Source organism: Ambystoma mexicanum, chromosome 1p, assembly GCF_040938575.1.
Source record: "Ambystoma mexicanum isolate Mex_15411 chromosome 1p, UKY_AmexF1_1, whole genome shotgun sequence".
Taxonomy (NCBI): domain Eukaryota; kingdom Metazoa; phylum Chordata; class Amphibia; order Caudata; family Ambystomatidae; genus Ambystoma; species Ambystoma mexicanum.
In genome coordinates, this window is record NC_090921.1 from 676,288,518 (window position 1) to 676,303,434 (window position 14,917).

A 14,917-nucleotide genomic window follows, 5' to 3' on the forward strand; every position below is an offset into this window, starting at 1 on the left:
GGTGGGCCAGGTATGCGGAAACATATACAGTGCTAAACCATGGGGTGGAGCGGTCGTGAGCTGTGTCCCGAACCCTGTGGCAACTCAGTCGTGATCAGGGGAGTTGCTAGGTCTGGAAAAGACCCGGGGCTAAGCTGATGTTGGAACTGTTGGGACTGGGGGCTAGCTAGTCTTTTGGCTGTAGCTCCCGAGATTCTATCTGGGGCTACAACTAAAAGATCAGGGGCTATAGCCACCTTAGCCCCCCCCCCCTAGCAACGCCCCTGGTCGTGATAAACGCCTGCGATCGCATGTCCCTGGTCAGCCACCACCATCAAACTCCGGGCTCTCCAGAGCCCACACCTGCCCACACGGATGCAAACCCTGCTCGAAACCTCGACTCTCAAGTTCCTAGACTCTCGAAATTCCTCGAATGAAGCGGCCGTCCCAGGCCCAGCCCAAACAGCCAAGTTCTGTAACTCTTCCATTTTCGGCATGCAGCCGCACAGGGCCACCTCGATTTCCAAAATGCTCGTGAAAGATTACACTTTTTCCAACCATTGTGCTATCGACGTCAGTGCCCCTCCGCCCCACTCGCAGATATCGGACAATCACGTCAAAGGCCATAAAGTACCATACACGTTTTGCAGCTGCGCTTGCAGCACAAACAAGAACGCAGCGCAATGACTCGAGTCCTTCATTGGTCATTACCCCACTAAGAAACTCCATCCCAAACCTCTTCCACCATCACTAGTCCACAGACCAGCCTGACCAGGCCGGAGGTGCACTAGGCAAATGAACAGGATATTGCAACACCATGGGTTGTGACGAAACTACTGACAGGCCCGGATACTGCCAGCCCCAGAAATGCATTCTGATGCGGGTTCACATCCCAGTGCCCTAAGGGCCAGCAACACCTCTCCATATCCAGAGCCGAAAGAGAGCCAGGCCCAAAATCAGTCAGGCCAGAATCAAACCACCAGCCAAGTCGAGCCAAAGCAAGAACCAATACACGAACCGACCTACAGGTAAAACCATCCAATGCCCAAGGCACCACTCAGACCATGGCCCCCACCTCACAGCGCTTAGTTTCTCTGCACTAGGCAGCCCATGGAGCTGTTGTCTATCATTCAGGAGGCCACACTGCGGGAGCCAGAACTCGATCTTACTAGGGGGGGGGGGGGCACACAACCCCCCCCCCCTTTCGTTGAAACCCCTGTCCACAGTTGCACAGCCTTGCACACGAGGCTGGCTCTGATCCAGGGAGCGAAGCCGCTCTGTACCTGCTCTGCGAGTTGGCAGTGTGGTGTGATCTTTGGCAATGACTTGGCTGTATTGTACCTCGAATACTATGCATCAGCTGTCGGTGGTGTGTGTGTGATTAGTCACTCTCTCTTGCTGTGCAAACACACAAGGACTGCTGAACTGTGCACACCTAGCAAGTCCACAAGGGTGTGGAATAAAAGCCTAGACATTTGCCAGGGTGGAATACTCGAGCAATATGACCCCAGGAAGAGAGAACTCTGCTCCAGTCCACAAGGATCCCGATGAGAGGCTGATAACGGGAGCCTATGCGCTTTTGCTTCAGTCCCAGTAAAAAGAAACAGTTTATGGCTGCTGGGACGTCAAGCCCCAGCGTGGTGCACGCTCCTTGGGCTACTACAGACGTCTCAATACTCCCTCATTTGGAGGGCCAGCCATCTTGCACACATAGACCATGCCTTTCTATTGAAAGTCCACGCCATGTTACTTAGACAGTGCTTATTACAGACCGTGCAGCTAAATAACGCGGCCATATTGTGCAATAGTGGGTAGGACAGCGAGCAGGCCGAACCCTCGTTATCTGCAGGAAATGCCGTTAATGCGCGTGAGAACGGTTAATCGTGTCTGGGGCCGGAAAGCAGGACTGGACAGTGGCATTTTAAAAAACTGCATGCAAGGAAAATATACCCCACTGCATAATTTCTTAAATGGCCGTTTATTTTTTAAATGTGCATTTTTTCAAAATGGGTGTAGGATTCACAAGAGGAGCCTCAAGTCGCCTCCGGACTGATTTTTGCACAAAGCAAAAACAACGCTTTGACGAATGTATCTGTTTTCTGAAGTGGCGGACGTCCGTGCGGGGAATCCGGATTAACCACTCCAGGGGCTGCATCGCCTCCATTCCGCACTCGCTCCCACCGCCGTGGAATGTGGTCGCGCCCTGAAAGCCGGGCCGGGCCGGGTCCTTCACTCGCGAAAGCCAATCACTGGGCGCGGTTATGGAAGGCCCACCACACGCATCCTCAATACCCACAGGCCTAACCACCGCACGTCTGCACAGAGCAGCTAATAACCCGGCCAGGATTTTCACTGATATGCCATGTCCCCCGCCACCCTTTATTTTAGGTGGGGAGAACCTGTTTAGGCCTCGTTGAGTTCACCCACCGTCTCCAGCACGTCTTTATCGAGTCACTGGGCACCGAGAAGTTCTGTATTAGCCAGAAACACACCAAAGACTTTTTAGATGCCAACTTTTATTAGGCGTTATAAATATAATACAAAGGCATATTTTAACCATCTTTTTAGCTAGGATTAAAACATGAATTTACCAAAACGTTCACATATAGTGAGAAGTTAGCCGAGAGGCCATTCGGTTAACGAGATAGGATTAATCCAATAAATAACGAAGGAGGGGACAAGACAAACCTTCACCAGCGGGCATGAGGCAATCTGGGCATGAAAAGCACATTTCCAAAGCTCAGTGTGCTTAAGGAACATTAGACTTGGAGCCACGTAACGCTGAGCAGCAGCACGTTTGCTATTGAGAATTTCAATAATAATAATAACTAGTTATCTTACCGGGCCAAAAGGGGGCCCATTTTGTAATTTAAATGATTATTGCAAATTGAAATCTTATCGAAAACACTTTACATAGAACATATTTGCATACATTATTATTACCCAATTGAAATTGGTAACCACTTGATTGACCTTAGAAGACTGAGCTGACTGTGATGCGATTTGAACCTGCGACCTGCAGATCAAACACAGATCACTGCAATGAGTGCTGAACCCGTTGAGCTATTCTACCAGCTCAGAAATGGGCCATTTTGTTTTAAATGTAGTTAAAGGATTATTGCAAATTGCAATATGAGATGCAACTCTGTGTAGAGCACAGTAGATCCACCAGCCACTTACATTCAAGATTTGCCATTTGATTGTAATAACTTGTAGTGAGAGAGAAATAGATTCAATAATTTCACCGATTTAATAGGAATAGGATCAGTTGTACGCAGAGTCAACTAGAAGATTGTGCAATGTGAGGCGAGCACACAAATTGGAAATATTTTGAAGTATCTGCCAGATACGCAACCAAAATGGTGAATGAACAAACGTACAATCACAAACATATGTTTAAATGATTCAACAATGTCATTACAGGACCTACAAATGTTTGCCTGGGAGAAAATCTAGAAATATTTTCTGGCGCGAAAAGTGCTCTGTGCATAATGAAAAACATGCATTGCGTTAAATTCGGTGCCACGCTTGTAGTAAAAACCCTAATTCACATTTTCCCACGGAGTTCAAATGGGATGGGGATTAAACTAATAAGCTATATAATGTCCATTTTCCAGTCTAGAATCACTTCTTGGTGCGTTTAAATTTTGTGCCGCCCTCCCAACTCCGCAAACTTCCAGGAAGCCCAAAGTGTGACAAAAAGAAAAATGCTACAACAAGGCTCATGGGATATTTCACATATTGTAGAAAAGCGCTTAAAAAAAATTGAATACATTTTCCGACAAAAGACCTTTTCACAAGATCAATTTTGGTCATCAGGATCTAGATATTTGATGTCTGTTTACTCGTAGATCAACTTTTCCCTCCCCATTGTGTTTCTTTCTGTTCTTAGGGTACCGAAATTTGGCTTTGAGTGAGTATTTGGCAAAATTCCAGCTACAAATGTGATATTCGGCTCCAGTCGAATCTTTTATTTTCACTCAAAGTGAATAGTTTCCTCTCCAAAATACATTAAAAACTGCCTTTACTGCTGCCTGCAATCATCCAGACATGTCATGTTTATGTTTTAAAAGGATCATTAAACAAATGCTGCTGTCACTTTTTTGATTGAGTGCAGGCAGAGCAGGTGTGAAAGTGTCAAGAAAGGCCCTGCTCTTCATGTGCTGGACAAAGAGACTCATCTGGTGGTTCGCTGGAGAGGGGCGAGCTGAAGCAAAACTCGATTTCTAATGCACCTCAGGTCTTCAGTGTTTTGCAGCTGCAGCCGAAAGTCATTGAGCTGGATAGTTCATGAAGTCACTATTGAAAATGCTATTTTCTTTAGGTGTTTGATTATTCGAGAAATCTGAAAGTTAGTTTCCAATCCAAATAATATGATTGGGTGGATTAATATAGCTATTGCAGTGATCCCAGTATGTGCCAGACCCTCAGTAAAATCGCTCAGGAGGTAGTGTGCCTGCAACAAAGAACTGTATTCAGGGTAAGGATATAAAGCAAGAGACGGGTCAGTGGGAAGTGTGCCTGCGGTACAGATGTGCTTATACAAAAGCATATGTTACAATCACTGCCCACCAAATGTTGCCAAAATGAGTCCCTTTAAATGGAGTAAAACTGACTGATATTAAAGAATGTGCCCATCTTTTTCTTTTTTTTAACCAAAATGCCCGAGTCTATAGCAGCAGAAATGTTCCTCCCAACATTGGAGAGTTAACAAACTCTCTTGTAATCAAGGCAATGAGATACACAGTTACTATTTAGAAAAATATTACTCAAACGGTGGTACAAGTGAAACAAACAAGTACAATAAACGTGCACATGCCAATATAAGAGCTGAAAAACAGTCAACCCTACAAGCCCAGCCGAGAACCATGGAGGACTCCACATTCTCGCTATATTTTTATCTGGGGTCTTTCCATGCCCCAAGACACTCCAATTATCCTATCTATTCACAGCAGCAAGACATTCTTCAACAGTAGCAGTTTATGGAACCATTGCGCTCTATGCTTTACATTTCGATTAGACAATTCAGTTATTTTCTCCATGGCCATTACGCCCCATGCCATAATCCACCATTGTTCCATTCTGGGGCCTTCCCTTCATTTCCAGAATTGCACAAGTATTGTCCTGGCTGCATTTAACAAGTGTGTATGATTAACACTGCGGTTGCACCCTGCCCTGCATTATGTATCTACATCCTCTAACGTCCCCAAAATGATTGGTCCAGGGCCAGTTTTATACCTACCATATCTTTTATGTGTTCCAGTATCCCTTTTCAATAAGTCCACAATTGGACACTCCCAGCACCCGTGGTACAGGTTAGCTCTTCTCCCACATCCCCACTAGCACTGTGGTGATGTGGTGGTGAGGTGAAAAATCACAAATAAATACCAAGGACAAAACATTTTAGAAGAGCACTCTTTTATAGGTGTACATTGAGGATGGGTGTGCACTCACCCACAATACAGTTGAAATCTGTCCCTCACCTCCTGCGCCCATCCTTTAAAAAAATATATTTATCATCAGAGGTTGCCCTATCCAAGAGTATGCAGACACTTCTGTTCGGGGGCCGTCCCTTTATTCTCACTTACATCCCCAGTGGTGTCCTAGTGCCCCTCTGCCGTACTTACCCGTTTGAGATCCAATATTACATCTGCAGGTATCAATCTCTTGGAACCACCCCCCCCCCCCCCCATCAACAGCCACTCTCTGCATTCCATAAGTGTGAGGAGCCCCTATTTAAATCTCGATCTGATAATACAAGTGGTGAGCGGAGCTTGAGACGAGGTTGAGACAGTCTCCGGCAGTAGCAGCAGTCTCTCTACCTTGTCTATCGTGGGAGGACCCACTTAACTACAGCATACACTGCGGAGCAGTGAGCGGCGCTTGAGACGAGGTTGAGACAGTCTCCGGCAGTAGCAGCAGTCGCTCTACCAGCACTGAACTCTCCCAACAGGACTACAGGGAATTGACATTTTTCACCCCTGCGGTCCCACCAAGTTTCTCGTACATTCCCCCTAACAGCTGCGACCCCCCCCTCAGAATTCCCCGTCTTACCTGTTCAGCAAACCACGAACACCGAAGACTCTCGGGACCCACGGGACTCTCGGGAACTTCGCAACGCCGCAGTTCCCGCATTGCTGCAATCACCAATTGCACTGGAATCTCCTTCTAACACCAGCGCTCAGCCTGCTCAGCCTTCCCGCCAGGCCCTCACGGTGGCGAGAGGTGTGGACGATTTGACTGTTGGGAGGACGGTCAGCGTCCGCCCTTGTGCTTGCAGCCTGGGCTGCGCCGGAGGTCGAGGGAGAATATCCAGTCGCTGAAGAAAACGAAAGCAAAAATGAGGGGGGGGGGGGGGGGGCAGGATCAAGTTTTGCCGGCTCAGATTTTGCCTCTCAACAGTGGCCATCTTCTCCCTAGCATGGGTCCGAGAGCACGGCCGGAAAACCAGCTCCCGCCTGCAACTCAAACAACCCAAACAGCCGGCGCTGTGGCGCCCCCCACAGAGGTCCCTTTGTCAGGTAGTGAAACCATCAACAGCTACAGTTCTAACTCTGGTCCAAATCCACGCAGCAATGGATCAAACTGCTCCAGCAAACCCACCAAGGGAGCAAAGCGAGGGGAACCGTCTAAGCTCAAAAGACCCCTCCTCGTTAAAAATCACCAAAGCCAGCACTATTAAAGCATCTCACGAAGTCATTGAAGCACTGCCAGAGGTATCCGTTCCCGAAGTCACTGACCCTCAAATCCTGGCGTCGAATAACAAACAAGATGCGCACTCCAAAAAAATACAAAACTCAAAAAGAAAATACAGGAAAAAGGACATAGGGAAGAAAATCCTCCCTCGCCCGCTGCTATCTTCGGCTCTGAAAGACTTCTTTAAAAAACAGTGTAAAAGAAAGTTAGATGAGACAAATGAACTTTCGGATGCGGAAATTTGTAGCAATCCAAGACCTCCCACCAGCCACCAAAGCTAGAAAAACAACACGACAAGCAAAAAAACTAATAGACCCCTCGAGTACCGACAAAAGCGATTCAGACCCAAGCAACGCAGAGAAAAGGGTAAGGCAAGCAACAAAGGCAATAAATGGGGTTACAGAAGTGAACCCAAAAGAAGTCATACCAAATACACCGGCCGCAACCTCACAGCCTACACCTCCACTTACACTATGCTTAAACATCTTGGGAAAACCTGAACCAGCAGACCTCATCAAAACTTCGTTGCCTCCCCAAGAGGAAGACCCAACTGGCACCCTGTTGCCACCAACCACAAAAAACATTCGCAAAGAAAAACCTTTTGATGGAATTACACCGTCGCCTCTCCCAGTCCCAAATTCCGAATCACTACTTGAGACTCAACCGAAGACCCAACCGCTTGAAGTCCAGCAAATTCTGAAACCTAAAAACCTAGATCAACCTACTCAGACAGAGGAAAGTAGTTCTCTACCTCCACCAACATCACCATTCACACCTCAAACACAATCTCCCCCAAGAAATAGGAGACTTAGCTAAATAGCTTCACAACCCCAAAAGACTCACCATCTAAAAAAAAAAAATTAAAAAAATTAGCGACTTGGTCACCATCATATCAGCTATAACAATAGCTCTAGCACCATTTGGGAAGCTTTACGAACGTATCAACTATTCGTTAAAAGATAGCATCACAGTTACAACAATGATGCACACCAAATTGATATTTGTGGAAGGTTTTATCACCGCTCTGGACCAAACCAACAAGAAGCATAGATAAACCAGGGACCTGAAGCTGTCAGTCCTGGAGGAGAAACTACGACTCCTCCAAAACACAAGTCAGAAAAAAAACACTTCAGACGACAAAGAAACCCAGACCTCATGCCAACCACAAACCATTAAAACGGCTCCCCTTTTTGATATTCAAAAAAACAAAAATTCACCACAACCAACGGTGACCACCGGCACTAAAAAGTGTCACTTCAACAAAAGCAACCGCTTCTACGGCTAAACAACCTTTATTGAAGCTATCCAGAAGCCCTCAACACGACTCGAGTGCAAGGAGCAAAGAACCGACGCCAGATTCAACAACGAGTTCAAATGGAAACCACAAAAAAAACTAGGAGAGACCTCGCATGAACTGAACGAACTCGAAAACATTATCAATACTACGACTCACCCTATACTTTCACCAAGATCGGCTGACGAATTCATCTGTCAAAGTTCCTTGATCGACCTATCACAGCATGAGGACTCAGCAGAAATTTACGAGCTCGACACAGAAACGGAAGATAGTCCTGGAAACCAAATTTCAATTGAATCGCCACTAACAAAAAAAAAAAAACCACTAGCAAATCTCCACTCTCTAACCCGGGCACGAGGCCATCTAATACAAGCCAGGCGAAAGACATGAGCATTGAACAACTATACCAAAAATTCAAATCTACCCAATCTAACTCCTCGACCAGACATTCGCCTACTAAAGACAGAAAGTCTTCAATCGAACACCGAAGCGGACCGTCTTCAAAACCTAAAAGCAAGTCTGCAGACTCTGTCTGCCTGTTCAAAATCGAACAAAAACTATTTGAAGATCACTACATGATCCTGAATTGAAGAACCGTCCTCAAGATCCTCAAACAGGTCGACATACTTAACACCTTAAAGTCTGATGACTTCACGCTCATAGAGCCCTATCACAGAAACAAGCAAGCAAAGGCATTCTTACACATCAAGAGCCTGGTGCTCCGGGAGATTCCCCAAGAAGTCTATGCAAAATTGGATCATGCGGGCTTCATTTTGACGGAGATCCACATAGCAAATACCAACAAGAGCCAAGCAGAAAATTCCAAAAAAACACCGGCTAAAAACTAGAGATACAAATCTCAAACTGAGGACCTGTACAGATCTAAAAGACGGGGAAGAACACTGTCTCGTCGGAAAAATTTGGCCACAACGAACACAGATATTCGGGGAAATATCCGAATAGATCGGACTACTCAAAAAATCAACACCACGAGAGAATTGAAGAAAAAAAGTGAACCAAGAAAGTACAAAGAGTACCACAAAGAACGAAGACCTGTATCACCAGATCACTTTGTACGAGCAAAACAAATTAGAGACCAGTCTACTCCCCATCCAGACACCAAGCCAACAAAAGGCACATGGTCCTGATTGTGAGATGCCTTTACACCTGGCCTTTAAAGATAGCAGCAAACGAGGGGAGCCAACTCTCTACCGTGGCGGCCCCAAGCAAACTACGAAGCGCTTCAAAATTCCTCCATATCCGTAGCTTCATGGAACACCAGAGGCCACACACGCCTTACCAAAATTGGTAGTTACAACCTGGTGGTCCACGATATTCTTTGCCTTCAAGAAACTTGGTTACTGAACAAACCCGCTTTAGATGGCTACACCATTGAGATCTCGCCTGCCCTAAAAGGTCCGTTTGGCAGACCATCCTCTGGCCTACTGACCGCTATCCGGACAGGATCGACCATAACTATCAACAAGACAATAGCAGCTACCTATGCTTTTCTGGCAGTACTCATAACAACGAGCGAAAACGTCACCCGGTAAATTTTGCAACGAAGCAGCCAACATCATCGATGAAATAATGATTAAACATGAAACCTCGAACATCCTTATCTGTGGAGATCTCAATGCTAATTGCTTGAACCGGTCAGAGTTAATACCGACGGCAGAAAGAGGAAAAATGTGGATCACGCTAATGAACTCCAAAAACCTTCGAAATGCTGCAAAATCTACTAATCAAATTACAATTCCCACATGGGAGCGCGATCAATCTACAGCAAATTTCGACTATATCTTTGTTTCTGAAAAAATCTACTCGAATATAGCTTCTTTCAAAGTAATCAGAACGGAAGCGAGCGATCACCACCTCCTAAACCTCACCTGCAGCACCAGCCGTCGGGATCAGCTATTCTATAACGTTCCAATTGAGACCAAAACGCAGCTCTCTCGTCTACGCATGACTGAAAACGATATCAAAACATTGTCAGACGAATACAAAATCTTAACCTCTGACATCAAAGCAGACAACGCAAACCTTAGGTCCAGCTATATCACGCTGCTTCTGACCTACAAAAAACCTCGAAAAGGGCTAGACAAGCAGGCCGAAAATCACAACCACATTTATAATCGGAGCCTAGTGATCAGGCGTCGTCACTTAAGAAAATTAAAAAAAGAGGCTACGACTTCGAGCTCTTCTACGCTTTGGGAATCCTAGCTTTGCGAGCTGAGACTTCACAAACAGTGGATAAGAAACATCAAATCAGCCCTCTACCAAGCCGACGCCGAAAATATGATGAAGATCATAGCCAACAAAAAAACTCGAGAATTTTGGAAAATAGTCAACACCAAACCCCATCCTAATTCTCAGATGATAAACACGGTCTCCGAAGAGCGTTGGATTAACCATTTTTCAAAACTGTTTGATCACCCTCCCTCCGCCATCGAGAGGACAAAACCTTCTACAAAATCTAACTGGGTTGATCTCTCCAGTATAGAAGATATAAGGTCTATCATTTCGAAATTGAAACTGTCGCGCGCTCCTGGGCCCGACGGTCTAGCAAATACTGTTTTAAGGCAACATCCAGAGGCCTGGTCAGCGGTCCGGAGCATGATTTTCAAAGACTGCAAAGAACGAAAGACAATCCCTAGCTCATGGAACCAAGCAATCATCGTTCCGATCTTCAAAAAAGGCATCAGGGAAGACCCCTCCAACTACCGTCCTATAGCTTTATTGGACGTCATCGGTAAAGTCTTTGCTACTAGCCTTTTGACCCACTTCCAGAACTGGGCAAGAATCTCTCCGGCCAGGGACCCACTCCAAACGGGATTTCAGAAAAACATCAGTACAGTTGCTAATATAATGATTCTAAACATCCTGAAAGAAAAAGTTTTGCTAGGTGCCCCAAGAATTTTCCTCACCTTCGTGGATTTATCCCAGGCCTTCGATAAAGTTGACAGATCGAAACTCTGAACCAAACTGAAGAAGTGGAACTGCCATAACCGGATCCTTGACCCGATCATCGCCTTACACACCAACACCAGTGTTTCAGTCAGACTAAACCACCAAGGGCTACTCTCCAACCTCATACCATCTAATCGTGGAGTAAAACAGGGATGCCCTCTTGCCCCTGCTCTCTTCATCTCCTTCCTTGGCGATTTCAAAGCCTCACAAGATCTGATTAGATCCTTTCCGCCGAAAATTGGAAATACAACGGTTAACAGACTGCGATACGCCGATGATCTTATCATTCTGGATCACACTCAGGTGGGCCTTCAATGGCAAATGGATAACTTGGCCCACTACACCAAGGAAAACTATTTGGAGATCAATAAATCTAAAACGAAAGTCCTGATTCTTCAGAAGCAGGGGCCGAAAAAAAAGGAGTCCTTGAAGTGGTACCTTGACCACTCTAAAATCGAAATTGTCTCCACATTCAAATACGTTGGAGTCGACATTGACAGCACGAAAAGAGGTTTAAGTATGCAGGCAACCCTGTGGACAAAAGCCAAAAACGGTCCAACTACGAGCAGTCGACAGAAAATACGGTAAATACAGTCTTCTACCGGCAATCCAATTCTAGAAGTCAAAAGTAATTCCAGCATTAACTTATGGCATGGATGCCAGCCCCGCTATTCCTTCGACCCTATGGACCAAATTAGAAGGTTTTATCTGGAGAGCAACATTAGGCCTACCGAAATCGACAGCTGTGGCACCTATAAGACGTGAACCTGGGCTGATTTCCATGGAGGCAGTGGTCGCTCAGAGTACCATTCAACTCTACGGAAAAATCAGGAACCCAGAAAGCCTGGAAATATATAGGATGATTTCTGAGGAATTATCTAAAAGGGAGCAACACATTACTTAACAACTGGGCTGAGAAACAAAGACGTATATTGCAAGATATAGCGTGCTCAGAAGAAGAACTTATCCAGAACCCTCTGAGAATAAAAACAAAAATGGAATGGCTCGATTGGATAAAAACAAATGACAATGCTTTAGCGAACAAACTGCTAGCCCACTTGCCACCTGTCATCAATAAACTGAAAAAAACGATGGAATATTGTACGAAATACCCGAGCAAACTTCTTATGAGATCTCTGTTGAAAGCCCGTCTAAATCTTTTTCCGACACAAGAGGTTTTAGCCATCCGCTCAGTAAATGAAGAAAGATCCTGCAGACTCTGCAGAGATGCTCAATCCACAGAATCTATCAAACACCTCTTGGTGGTTTGTCCTGCAATTGACCAAGAAAGAAAGGCCTTCATCGGTCCTGTGTACGAACTGTCTTACGTCATTGACGACAACATTTGGTGGAACCGCCTCATCACGGGAGCCCAAACAAGGTGGTTTATAGCAGCTACCAAACTGTTAACCATTGCATTAGAGAAGACGTCACAGAAGTAAACTATCGGAAAAGTCTCTCTCTTCGCTCTTCTTCGCTTTCTTGGTCCTCCTTGAGAAATTACCAATTACGCAGAAACGTCCTTTCACTTCAAGAACTGAAAACTTTTTTTTTGTAAAAATCTAAACAGATTATATACAAAAAATAAAAAGAAATAATAAAAAAAAAAAAAAAAAAAGTGGTCTGTTTTGCTCGCAGGCTCTTCATCGATTCTTGGCCATCCCCGAATTGAAGTCTGGGTTGTTTGTTATCAGGGGAAAAAAAAGGTCCTCATCTTGGCCTAATCCTCCCCAACCCCATTTATAATCCCTTATCCTGGTAGGCCAGTGAACATTTGGTGGCGGTTAGCAGACGCTCACCTGTCTCACCGGACTCCTTTCCCAAAAGTGCTATTTTAGATAATGGGATGTCACTCCCACTCTGCTCGATTTCCCTCCATCCTTTTGTCTCAGGGGGTTAGTGCACAGCCTATCACAGGAGCAATCTGCTATGAGGAATCTCCGGAACTCCCAACCCACCCAATAATGGAGAACACCAGTACTTTACAAGGAATTCTTGGACATTGCCTACCCCATTTGAATGCAAATATTTCTCCCTCTAGGCGTCCAATCATTGCCCCAGTGATACTGACGGTAAATCCCCAAAGATGTAGAGGAGTCTAGGTAGCAAATTTACTGTCTTCTATACTTGCTTTCCACACTTCTGGGACGTTAGCACTATATAAATTATTGTATGCAGAGGTCATCCCCATTACTAGGTATTCAACATTGTCCCTCGCCCAAGTAAACTGTAGAGTTGCCTCGAAGTGCTGCATTACTTCCTCTTCTCCTCTAATGTTAAATGCCTTGGATTTTATATACTGAATGGTAAAGCTGGATATCCTCTCCTTAAATCGGTTGAGCGCCCCGGGTTCCTCAGGGCTAGAATAATGTTATCAGCGTACAGTGCCAATTTATGCCGGATCCCCTTACATTCCACCCCTGCCGTGCCCTCACATGTTGCGCAAAAGGTTCCATTGCCAGTTTGAAGACCAGGCTGGGGAGAAGGGGCAATCCTGTTGGAGTACCCCCATATGATTTTGATGGGGCAGTAAACTTCCCATCAACACATATTCTCGTTGTAGGATTCGTAAAGTTTGCCAGAATATTTTTTTTTTAGTGAATACTGGCACCAAAACAAGTGCTTCTAATGCCAACTTGATAAGTGCCAAATCTATTACATTAAACACTTGTTGTGATATAGAGCACATTTCTGTCCAGTCATTTTGCCCCATTCCACTATATTTAGGATTCTCCCGATATAAATCAGGAGTAGTACGATTAATTACAAGTCCGGCTTGATCCAGGCTTTCCATGTTCGGCAACACCCACATCTAGCACATTGCCAAGATCTTGGTTTACATTCTTGCATCCCCATTAAGAAGCGATCCTGGCGACCTGAGGAACATTGCTTCAAGTCAGTTTTAATGCCAAGGTAGTTACTGCACTACGCTGTATTGGAGTAAAAGAACCTATTAAATAATTTTCTTAGAGGGGCCACAAGTATGGCTCTCAACGTCTTACAGTATTGATTAGTGAACCAGTCGTGTCCGGGAACTTTATTCAATGGAAGTCGAAGACCATTTCCACTTCGGAAGGGACCATATCACCCCCAAGGTCTTCACTTTCCTCCACTTGTATTCTCACCAATGAGATGGCTGTCAAGAACTCCCTTTGTTGGTCAATATGCAACCTCTCCCACTTCATAAGGGCTCAGCAGTATTCTTCAATAAAAGATCCCTTTTCCCAGTTTCTTCCCTCTTCATTTCCCCAGGTGTGTCCCTTAAACCTGCAGTGTTTTAGTTTCCTAAGCTTTGCTGCTAGAGACCCATTTGGCTTATAACCCCTTATGTGGTAGGACTGCTTGGTCTGTAAAATGAACTGGGACAACTTGTCGGGCAGATGAGCTAGTTTCTGGCAATTGTTAATGTCTGAGCTCATCCCCTCCCTCATGTCTCATCATATAGGCTATGAATTCTCCTCACATGTCTATAGTAGCCAGTTATGGATGTGCTAGCAGCTAGCATTCTTCCCTCTCATTACACATACAAGTAGAACACCCACCCTGTATCTGAAAGGGGTTGTTCCGTCAGCACTCCTTTTTGCTGATACTACTCTAGGTTAGAACATCTTATCCATTCCACAGACAGCTTCGGGGCTACAGCCAATATCATGCGTTGGGCATTAAGCTATAGTTTTAACTCTAGTATACCCTCCATCTCCCACAAATCTCCAAAACACTATTACCGGGGGACAATACTATATTAGAGGTAGCACAGCGGAATCCATTGCTCTACAGCTCACAACATGTCCGATGCATTTATGCAATGGGTAGTATCATAGGATCTGAAAAAGATCATGACATCAGCCTGGATCAGACATTCTGGGTCACCTTCTTAGTTCGCCCACATGTTTCCTTTCACTCTTCCTCTTATCTCCTAGTCTAACTCTCCCACCACTGCCTCCTTTTGTAGGGATATGCTCCAATAAATATTGG

General features: G+C 45.3%; 1 protein-coding gene across 2 annotated transcripts in view; it reads right to left on the reverse strand.

Moving 5' to 3' along the window:
- CERS2 (ceramide synthase 2) overlaps positions 1-14,917 on the reverse strand; it is a 272,224-nt gene that overhangs the window by 187,030 nt on the left and 70,277 nt on the right. The gene's annotated exons all lie outside the window — the stretch shown is intronic.